At 46.9% G+C, this 12,095-nt stretch overlaps 2 pseudogenes; both read right to left on the bottom strand.

The window, feature by feature from the left end:
* The window catches only part of LOC149120197 (Ig heavy chain V-A1 region BS-5 pseudogene), a 113,960-nt pseudogene that overhangs the window by 73,356 nt on the left and 28,509 nt on the right, over positions 1–12,095 (bottom strand).
* Positions 3,040–3,581, bottom strand: LOC149120204 (immunoglobulin heavy variable 3-23 pseudogene; annotated as a pseudogene).

Raw genomic sequence — 12,095 nt, forward strand, 5'->3', positions numbered from 1 at the left:
AAGGGAAGAAATCAATTGTTTAAATGTAGTGACTGATTGGCCGGTGATGCAGCTCACTAGGCTACTCCTCCACCTGCTGTTCCGGCATTCCGGGTTCTAGTCCCGGTCGGAGTGTCAGATTCTGTCCCGGTTGCTCCTCTTCCAGTCCAGCTTTCTGCTGTAGCCCGTGAAGACAGTGTAGGATGGCCCAAGAGCTTGGGCCCTGCACCCACATGAGAGACTGGGAGGAGGCGCCTGCCTCCTGGCTTCAGATCAGCACAGCACACTGGCTGTAGTGGCCATTTGCGGGGTGAACCAATGGAGGGAAGACCTTTCTCTCTGTCTCTCTCTCTCTCACTGTCTAACTCTGCCTGTCTAAAAAAATGTAGTTACTGATAAGGTGGGTGACAGGACTGGCCTTGAAGGTATCACGTGGGATTCCTGCCTCCCATTTCAGGATGCTTAGGTTTATGTCCAAATTTTGGGTCTATTTCAGACTCTTGCCAATGTGCACTCTGGGAGCAGTACGAGAAGCCTGAGTTAATCCCATGTGTGAGACCTGCTCTGAAATCATGCACCTGGCTGTGATCTGACCGAATCCAGCTTTTATGGGCATCTGGGAAGTTATGCAGGATTCAGTAGATCACTGTCTGTCAGTCTCTGTTGCTTTGTCTTTTTGGACAAATAAACACATACAAGTTTTAAAAGAGGTAAAAGTATATCTGTAATTTTTTGAAGAAAATATACAAAGGCAAACGTATAAAAATGCTTTAAATCTGAGATCATCATGCATGTCCATGTTAGAAGCACAACGAGAGAGCCCACCCCTCCTGGTAGACTGAGTATCATCAGACATACCAGAGCTGACAAGTCTTGTGCAGGAAGAGAGAGAAGAAAACCCTGGTACAAGGCTGGAGTCAGGTAAGTTAGTAAAGTTTCCATGGAAAACATCAAAAGCTGAGAAATACAATTATCACAGGATCCTCAAACACTGTTGCCTGGTAGAAGAAACATGAAATCCCAGGGAGGTGCCCAGGGGATCCACAGCCACTGTGGCAAACACCTCTGCAGTTCCACGTACAATTAATGCAGCATAATTCACGAGAGCTGACACATATAATCCAGTGAAATTTCCACTGAAGATGGAATGGATAATGGGACAAGTGGAAAGAGTTATATTTTAACAGGAAGTTTATATTGCAGTAAAGAGTAAGAAGGACAGAGCTTCAGGCCGGCAGGATCCACACATTGAGGGATCTGCTGTACAGCATGGTGACAGCAGTTAAGGGAATATTGTATCTACAGAATTCCAAAACAGGAGACAGATGCCATTCTACATGAGACATGTGCGTGTGGGGAGCAACCGAGACTAGACTAAATTACTGGAACTGCTAAGACTAATTCTATGCATCTGATCTCCCACCATATGGCGCTGAGAGAGAATAAACAACTACCACACAGTTGCCTCACCAATTCGACTAACAAGCTGCAGAAGCTGATCCCGCTCCTGATTGGAGGAGAGCAGCGTGCTCAGCGTGTGGGGAGAGAACGCCAGCAGAGTTGGGATTGGTGGAAGAGGACTATAAAGGAGGAGAGAGAGACAACATGCAGGAGGAACATCTGAGCAACCCCCGAGAGAGCCAGCCGGCGGTGTGCTGCTCCTTCCCGGAAGCAGGGGGGAGCGGCAGCAAACCCAGGAAGGGCCAGGCAAAGACAACAGCGCAAGGTCCGGTGTCGTTCCTCCGCAAGTGGGGGAGCGACAATGCGTTTTGCGATGAGCATGTCAATAACTCTGACTTCATGATTCCACTCAATTTGATACATTCATTTTTCAACACATATCATTGTACCTCATATGTCTATATTCACTTATTATTCATCAAACAGTCATGACAGGAAAGGGAAGAATGGCAAATAGTGAATATTCTGTTCTCTAAAACTGAATCATCACCTACTGTCTTCCAGGGTGCATTGTCAGTACAAGTGTGGGAAATGTGTAAATGGGCTCTGTCCAGGACTGTGATATGCAGCTTGGGTGTCTCCCTCTCTAAAACTGATCTAAGACTGCAAATGGATTAATGATGCCAGTGAGCATAGACACGGAGTGAAGAGCAGGGACTCTGGACACATGGTCGCTGGGACTGGCTCTTCCTGCAGCTGTGATTCAGCCTCAGGACACTGGTCATCATGCTGGAGCCACAGACACAGCTCCCCGTGATGTGGACTCCAGCCCCAGAGTGCACAGTCACTGTGTGTCCCACTTTCTGCTCTCCCTCAACCACAGCAGGTGCAGGGGGTCCCACAACATGCGACAGAACCAGATCAGCTGGAAGTGCACACTCAACACTTTCCATTCAGTAATGACCTTGAGTGCTGATGTCCAGTGCATTTCCCTTCTGAGTTAAGGCAGGGAGCCCACAGGAGGGTCCCATGACCTAGAGGATGAGGAAGTCCCTGTAGGTTTCCCAGGTGCCTACAGAAGCTCAGGCTGAGACACAGCTGAGCTGCAAGTACATTCCTGAGTGCTGTGACGTTCACACAGGGACCACAGACTGTTTTAGGATTAAAGGAAAAATGGAGATCGGGTATAAAGACTGTGGAACCTGTGGAACAGCCACCTTTTAAAATAAGATGGTTGGTTCATTTTAGCACACAGGCTACTCTGACAGGAGCAGTTTGATGACATATATAATTGAGGTTAACAAATCAAGTCTCTGGCTCAGCTCTCTCTGAGTTTTAAGGGAAAACTAAAATTGTCCCAAAGTCGGCAGTGTTTGAGGGCACTGTCCTGAGTCAGACTTGAACACACTCTCGAGGTCCTCGGAGAGTCCCACATCTCTGACCCTGGTCACCACTGTCATCGTTCACGAACCTGAATTTGTTCATATAGGACTTCATCCTGTCACATCAAACTTCTCTATGTCAGTGAAGTCAGTGGCGGGGACAGAATCATAAAAGTAGCAGTCTTCCCTCAGAACTGTAGGAGAGGAAACCCCAATTCCCTGACAGGTAACCAGGGCTTAATTTCCCTCTGCACCTGTGCAGGACCATATTCTGAGCTTAATGCATCGTGTGCACTCCCTGGTGGAACCGTGCGTCCCTGCAGGGAAGTTTGTGTCCGGGCTCAGCCTGAGGGCCCCTCACTGTGTCTCTGACACAGAAATACATGGCTGTGTCCTCGTCTGTCAGACTGTTCATTTGCAGAAACACCGTGTTCTGGACGTTGTCGCTGGAGATGGTGAATCGGGTCTTCACGGAGCTCGCGTAGTTTGTGATACCAAACCAAGATAAATGTATGCGATCCACTCCAGCCCCTTCCCTGGAGCCTGGAGGACCCAGCTCATGCCATAGCTACTGAAGTAGATTCCAGAGGCTTTGCAGGAGAGTTTCAGGGATCCTCCAGCTGGACCAGACCCCCTCCGGACTCCTTCAGCTGCTCCTGACACTGGACACCTGCAAACACAGACGTCCTGTTCAGGACACTGTCACTCACACTCTCTGTGTTTCTCACTCACGTCCTCTCCCAGACTCAGTGCCCCGTGTTCCCCATCATTACCTTTGAGCACAGCGACCAGGAGAAGCAAGCGCAGCCCAGTCTCCATGGTGAGCGTCTGTGTTGAGTGCGATCACTGAGTGGACACCTGGGAGTGCTGGGGCTGGAGCTCCTGTGCCAGATCTGCAGGGTGAGGGCTGGGCTGGTTTTCATGGGCAGAGGGAGCCCTATTTGCATGTGCTGCCCCTGTATAGCAGGCATGGGGTTGTGCACTACAGAGAGCACAGGTTTTTGGCAGAGCACAGTGTCCCCTGGTGTTTGGTAGCACAGGTAACGACACAGAACATATGATTCTTTCCATGATTCTGTACAGTTATGATTTCAGGACATCTTTGTTTTGATGCAGGTCATTGTGCCTAGTGACATCAGCCAGGGCATGAAGGATGGGTGCCTCTTGTGTTTCTCATGTGTAGAAGCTCACACGCAGGATAAGAAGTTGGTGTTGTGTGTTCCTTGATGTAACCACTGGGTCCTGGTGGCCATGATGGAATGTCGTGAAAGGGGGAAAGTTCTAGCAGTAACAAACTGCCAACTGCAGGGCTCACAGCACGTGCAAGAAATGATGGATAATAATATACTCCACCACTAGGTGCCATTTAGGAAACATCGGTGCTGCATTTGTACACTGAGAATGAATGCGCAGAAATGGAGAAAGCATCACTGTGGTGCAGCAGGTGAATCCACTGCCTGTGATGCCTGCATCCCATAGTGCTGTGTGTTCCTGTTCCAGCTGCGGCACTTCCAATCGTCTCTTGCTGATGCACCCGGGAGAGCAAAGAAGCATGGTCCTAGTATTTGGCCCTTGCACCCACGTGGGAGACCCCGAAGAAACTCCTGTCTCCTGGTGTCACTGTCATCTGGGGGATGAACCAGCAGATGGAAGAACTTGTCTCTGTGTCTTTCCCTCTCTCTGTGTAACACTGACTTTCAATAAATAATAAAACTTTTTCTTAAATATTCCATATGTAGTATCAACATATCTTTTAAAATCTTGGAGAATATTTAGGAACATAACAATATTATTGTTTTTTATTTTTTAATTTTTTAAAATTTATTTTTTAAGGAATACAAATTTCACACATACAGCTTTAGGAATATAGTGATTCTTCCCAGCATTCCCACCATCCCATCCACTCTCTTACCCCTCCTCCTCTCACCTTGCCATTCCCATTCTCCATTATGATTTATTTTCAATTAACTTTGTACACAGAAGACCAACTCTATACTATGTAAAGATTTAAACACACACACACACACACACAAATACAAGAACTGTTTGAGAACTGGTTTTACAGTTAACTCTCATAATAGAACTCATTGAGGATGGAGGTCCTGCATGGGGAGTTAGTGCACAGTGAGACCTGTTGTTAATTTAACAATAAACACTCTTACATATGATGTCAGTGACCACCTGAGACTCTTGACATGAGCTGCTTAGGCTATGGAAGCCTTTTGAGTCTGCAAACTGTCCGTATTTGGACAAGACCATAAGTAAAGTGGAAATTTTCTTCTCGCTTTAGAGAAAAGTACCTTCTTCTTTGAGGCCACTTCTTTCCCCTGGGTTCTCACAGAGATCCTTTAGGCAGAACATTTTTGCCACAGTGTCTTAGATTTCCATGCCTGAAATGCTATCACGGCTTTTCAGCCAGACTAGGTTGACTTAAGGGCTGATTCTGAGGTCAGAGTGTTACTTAAAGCGATTGTCATTCAATGAGTCTGCTGTGTGGACTTCTTCCCATGTTGGAACTTTCTGTCCTTTATAATTCTATTTATATTATTACCAGGCATTGATCCTATTTATATGATGACTTTCACAATTTATCCTATCTAAATCTTCATGTTAACACTTAATATGATCACTTTAACAATTATGATGACGTTTTTACGACTAAGCTATTGGGACTTGGAGTCCCACTCATGTTTTTAAACTGCACCCTCAGAAGCAAGTCTGTAGGAAAGTATGCAGAACTATACAGCTTTGCAGTTACCAAATTCCTCCTCCCATGCTTATTTCCATCCTTATTTTTTACTGGGATCAACTTTCAATTGACTTTATGCACGTATGATTGACTCTATGTTAAGTAAAAGTTCAAAAAATAGTAGGAAGAAAAATAACCAAAAACCAAAAAAAAAAAAAAAAAAACAAAAAAAAACCTGTTCCTCGACAGTTAAGACAAGGGACAAGGGCAGTTCTAGTTATCCATTCTTAAAGTATCTATTTTACTTCTCTAGATTTCCTTTTAGGTTCTCTGTTAGTTCTCACCTATCAGGAAGAACATGTGGTATTTGTCCCTTTGGGACTGGCTTATTTCACCAAGTATGAGCTTTTCTTGATTCATCCATTGTGTTGCAAATAACTGGATTTCATTGTTTTTACCACTGTGTATTATTCCAGGTATAAATATCCCATAATTTCTTTATCCAGTTTTTGGTTGATGGGCATTTAGGTTGATTCCATTTCTTAGTTATTTTGAATTGGTTGCAATAAACACGGAGGTACAGATAACTTACTTTGGGTAGTGAATTCATTTCCCCTGGGTAAATTCCCAGGAGTGGGGTTCATGGATCATATAGTAGGTCTATATTCAGAGTCTTGAGGTATCTCTATACTGTCTTCCATGGTGGATTTACCAGTTTGCATTCCTACCAACAGTGGATTAGGGCACCTTTTTCCACGCATCCTCATCAGCATTTGTTGCTTGTTGATTTCTGTATGAAGCTGTTCTGGCTGGGGTGAGGTGAAACCACATTGTAGTTTGGATTTGCATTTCCCTGACAGCTAGTTATCCTGAACATTTTTTCATGTGTCTGTTGGCCACTTGGACTTCCTCTTTTGAAAAATGTGTAAGTCCTTGGCCCATCTCTTAACTGGGGTATTTGTTATGTTGTTGTGGAGTTTCTTAATCACTTTGTAGATTATGGTTATTAATCTATATCAATTGCATAGCTTACAAATAATATCTCCCATTATGTAAGATGCCTCTTTACTTTCCTGAGGGTTTTTTTTTTTTTGCTGTACAGAGACTTCTCAATTGGATGTAATCCTATTTATTAGTTTTGGTTTTGACTGCCTATGCCCCTGAGTTCTTTTCCAAGAACTCTTTGCCTATTCCAATGTCTTGCAGCATTTCCCAAATGTTCTCTAATAATTGGATATTGTAGGGTCATAGATTTACACCTTTATACTATGTTGAGTGGATTTTGTGTAAGGTGTAAGATAGGGGTCTGAAAATCTGATAAGAATAAAATTCAAAGTAAAATAGTGTAGGTATATCATCTTTGACACAACTGTGAGTATATCAGTCTTAACTGTGTTATCAAATTTCATGGAAATACAGGAAATAAAACATTAAAATTTGCACTGTTTAAGATGCGTTCATCCACCAAAGGGGAGCCTGTGTCTCATGTGTGTCACTGGCTCCCAATACCACTTTCCTGCTCCTGCAGCCCCAGGAATCAGAAGTTTATGGGAGGACATTTGGGCCCTCTCACTCTCGTGGATGTGCCGGATTGTTGTCTGGAAACTGGGTGAGGCTGGGAAGCAGAGCTGGCCAGAGTGACACTTGGGAAAGTGAAGTGAGTGGGAGTGTCTCTTTTTCTTTGCCTCATATGGGAATAACTGAAAGTTAAAACTTGAGTTACTGAAGGGTCTCTCTAGAGGTCGTATTCCCTACATGCAGGCAGCAACCCTCATGGCCTTGTCCCCTCCCTAGAGCCCCTCTCACTGGGATCACTGGGTGGTGAGATCCCTACATGCATGATGGGAGGCTCCGTGCATCAAGTATGGAGGGTAAGTTCCACCTAACATGCAGCCTTCAGCTGCTCAGTTGGAGAGACCACACACACACACACACACCAAGCAGTGCTGGCTCTGCTCACGGCTCTGCAGGAACAGCATCCTCAGCCTCAATACCCCAGACCCTGCTCCTCTGTGTCCACTGAGTAGGAAAGTGATTCACCTGCAGGAGGAAACCATCATGACCCATGTCCTGGTGAAATCCTGTAGAAAATGTTCATGAGCAGAGTCCACCCCAGACACTGTGCCAGCACTGATCCCCCAAGACACAGAAGTCTGCATTTCAGGGGATGGCTCCACCCCCAAAGCTGAGGACTGGGGAGGAGAACCATGGCACGTGGGGAAGTGACAGTCGGGGACAGGGTCCAGCAGCAAAGGGAGAGGACCTGGTGGAGGAGTGGGCTCTGCTGTGCAGGAGGGTAAGGACAGGTGGAAGGGCCACACTGCTGGGACCCAGTGCCTGCAGGAGAACACTGAGTCAGGAGGTCTGATCAGGTGTCCTTGCCCCCGGCAACCCTCACACTGACCACCACTGATTAAAACCAGCACAGGTGCCTGGGAGCTGTGGAATGGTGTCGCCTCTGGGGAGTGCATCCAGTGACGACTCCCACCATGAGTAGATTCAACTTCAGGGCCTCATGGAGGAAGCTGAGGTCCCCAGTGCCCCTAAGAGAACCACACAGAATGCTGGGAGCAGCCTGTGGGGATGGATGTGGTTTGTCCTCACCCCAACGTAACAGCACTGGCAGGGGGTGCATGGTCTGGATGTTTACATAAAAAGCATTGAACAACCAGGATCTGACATCAGATGCAAAGTCCATTGTACAGCTACTAGAAGGAAACATAGGGCAAAATCTCCCTGATAGTAGTCTGGCCTTGATTTTTCTTTTAGATCCCCAAAGTTCATGCAATGTAAGAAAACATTTTCAGATGATGCTGCATAGACTACAGAGCTTCTGCACTGTAAGTGGACCGATGAGAAGTGAGCAGCCTACACACAAGGGAAGTAACTATTTACATACCATATGTATGATGAATAGCCTGTATCCCAAAGAAATAAAAAGGAAATCTCTGTAAGCACTGGATAAATAAAATGAGCTGTAAAAATAAAATGAACCGTCTGTATCAGCTGTTATAAATATAAATAAAAATTGTCTGTGTGTTTAGAACTGGTCCCAAGTCTTCTGCAGTCTCAAATAACTATGATAGACAATTAGATTCTTCATCCTGAATGACAGGTTCTGTGTCATCAGGCCTACAATTGGTGTAGAAGCAAACCTTTCTGATCTGCTTGTGGCTGAGGTGTGTGTTTTAGGTGAGCTCCCAAGATGACCACGGGAGAACTGGTGGGAGCTCTGCGAGTGAGGCCTAGTGGGATTTGTTCATTTCTGGGGAATCTGCCATGGAGGAGATCACAGTAGATCTCCTGGGTCCCCAGCTTCAGCACAGAGCACAGTGCTGCTAGAGTCAGCCCTGGTCTCATCTGACGTCCTGTGTGGGGATGGGGTCCCTCCCATCCCTGTTCACAATATTAGGATGCCTGATGACTGCATGATGTTCACAATATTAGGAAGCCTGATGGCACAACATTCTCACTGTCTGATCCTGGATTTGCACCCTTATAGCTGTGAGCTCAATAAACCTTTTTGCTCCATACACCTCCTTTCCGGGGTACTCCATTATGGAATCAACAGGTGGAATAAAACAATCGAAGAGCCACACACTAGCCAATGCTCTGTTCCTACCTGAAACAGAGACTCAGCTGTGTTTACAGAATTAGACAGAGCCACTCAGAAATCGTCATCTCTATATCAGCTGAGGGAATTGCTTAGGTTCTGTAAGAATCCTACATGAGAGAACAATTGCAATTTTGCAGGAAACATTTTGCAAACACATGGGGTTGATGCTGTTATTCTGGTGAATGACAGAAGAAAATTTGTTTACTCCTGGTGATTATGAAGTTGAGAGAAAGCAAGGACTGGTTTTTCTCTTTTGTATTCTTTTAAAGACTTGGTTATTTATTTGAAAGGCAGAAATACAGAGTGGCAGATGCAGAGAGAGAGAAAGTGGTCTTCCATCTGCTGTTTCTATACACAGCTGGGCACCAGGGCAGGGATGGGCCAATCTGAATCCCGGAGCCAGGAGGTTCTTCAGGTTCTCCCATGAGGGAGCAGGGGCACAGGAACTTGGGCCATCTTCTGCTGTTTCCAAGGCCAGAGCAAAGCCCAGGATTGGGTGTCTCATCCAGGATTTGAAACAGCACATATATTGGAAGATGGAAACGAGGACTATTTTGTGTTGGAGGAAGGAGTCGGAGTCTCTGGACACACAGTCTCTGGGGCAGGCGCCTCAGGCAGCAGGGATGCAGCTCCAGGGTTGGAATATCCTGCTGGACTCGCAAGGACACAGTCCAGAACCACCTGGACTCTAGTGCAGACCTCACTGGGCTTTCCCACCTGCTGGTCTCCCTGAGATGGAGACAAGGCCAGCAGAGTGTGGGGAACAAGACCTCTCCACACCCAGTGTTTTCCATGAGTCTGACCCCTTGCACTACCAACGTCCACCTCTGCTTGCAAATGAGAGCAGGTCCGGGGATCCCAGGAGACATGAGTGAGGAAGAGTAAGCAGGATTTCTAGGAGCCACAGCCTGAGCCACCCCTGAGCTGCAGGTTAATCCCTGACCTGGGGTTTGGACCATGTGGACCTCAACCTGTGAGTTCAGGGTGAGGAAGTGAAAAGGAGACGAGGGCACAGCTGCAGAGAATGGACATGGGAGCCCCAGGGAACAGGACCACGGGGTCAGCTCTGCCTCTCAAGGGCCCAGCTGTGCAGGAGGGGAGGGCATGGATGTGAAACACTGCAGCATCCATAGCCCCTGACCGGCTCTACACTGCCCCTGGGCTCTCAGCGGGGTCCCAGATGACGTCATCAGAGAATACCACGGGGCACACTCCAGAGACTCAGACCCCGAAAAGCCTCCCCGTGTGCCCAGAGCTCACTCAGGTCTCAGATGCTGGGGACCCCAGAGATGTCAATCATTCCTTCAAAACGACTCCATTTTCTTCATGTGACGTCTTACCATGATACCAAAACTTCTGCACGCTGATCGGTGTTAGGGACAGAATCATCCATCAAGAACTGGAACGTAGGAAACGGTTACAGCAAACCCAAATTTCCTGAAGGAATCAGCGATTCACCTCCCACTGCATCTGGGCGCGGGTTGAGTCTGCTCAGTGTGTGTTGTGTGCCCCCTGGTGGAGATGCGCGCCCCTGCAGGGAGGTTTGTGTCTGGGCTCAGCCTGAGGGTCCCTCACCGTGTCTCTGGCACAGAAATAGGTGGCCGTGTCCGCGGCTGTCAGACTGTTCATTTTCAGATCCACCGTGTTCTGGGCGTTGTGGCTGGAGATGGTGAATCTGTCATTCACCGAGCTCACGTAGTCTGTGCTACCATAATCAGGATAAATGCATCTGATCCACTGCGGGCCCTTCCCTGAGCATGGTGAACCCAGCTCATGCTGTAGCTACTGAAGGTGAATCCAGAGGCTTTCCAGATGAGTTTCAGGGATTCCCCAGGCTGGACTAGGCCTCCCCCGGACTCCTCTAGCTGCTGACACTGGACACATGCAAACACAGACGTCCTGGTCAGGACACTGTCACTCACACTCTCTGTGTCTCTCACTCACGTCCTCTCCCAGACTCAGTGCCCCGCATTCCCCATCATTACCTTTGAGCACAGTGACCAGGAGAAGCCAGCGCAGCCCAGTCTCCATGGTGAGCGTCTGTGTTGAGTGCGATCACTGAGTGGACACCTGGGAGTCCTGGGGCTGGAGCTCCTGTGCCAGAGCTGCAGGGTGAGGGCTGGGCTGGTTTCATGGGCAGAGTGGGCCCTATTTGCATGTGCTGCCCCTATATAGCAGGCATGGGGTCAGACGCCTCAGACAGGACAGTGCCCAGGGAAGATGTGGTGTCCTGTGGTGTAGGTTGATGGCTATGATAGGATTCAGATCATAGAAATCTTTACATTATTATTGTTGTTTAAACAATTGAAGGCAATGACCTTGTTTCATTTTAATATGTGTGTATCCTTAATAATCCAGTGTTAGCATGTCCTTCACTTTTAAATAACCATTGGTTCATTTTTAACTCTTTGAATAACATTGGAATAGTGACAGTGAGAGAAGGGGTGAGAGAAAGAGAAATGTAGAGATGGACAGAAAAGGTGACAAAGGGAGATTTCCACCTTTGATTGACAGCCCCAAACATCCCAAGTGCCTACAACACCGAGGACTTAGCCTTTCTAAAACCTGGAGCCCAAAACTGCGACTTTGTTTCCCACGTCAGTGGTAGGGGCTCATTCTCTTGTAGTGTCATCTACAGTTTTCCAAAATGCATTATCAGAAAAAGTGTGGGAAGTCGTGTGGCTGAATGATTCATTCTGATGGGAACACGGGTGTCCCTAGTGGGCACTTTGCCAATTTTGTCCTAATGCCTGCCTCCCATTTTTAAACAGATAAAAGACTGCAAGTGGATTCTTTTTAGGTTAACTATGTTTTGTTTCCTTATTCATCCATTGACTTATTTAACACTCGTCATGAACACAGTACACTGTGCTTGCTAGTGGGGTTTGTGTGCTATTGGAATCTGTGTGTTGTAGAAATGGGCACGGATCAACTCATTGTCATTCACATTTCAACCTCCTTTCCTACACTCTGAGTTGGAGGGGCCTGGAGGCCTCAGTTCTCATTATTCATGGAATCTGCCGTGGGT

This window comes from Oryctolagus cuniculus, chromosome 20, assembly GCF_051225735.1.
Source record: "Oryctolagus cuniculus isolate XC-2025 breed Fujian yellow rabbit chromosome 20, ASM5122573v1, whole genome shotgun sequence".
NCBI lineage: Eukaryota > Metazoa > Chordata > Mammalia > Lagomorpha > Leporidae > Oryctolagus > Oryctolagus cuniculus.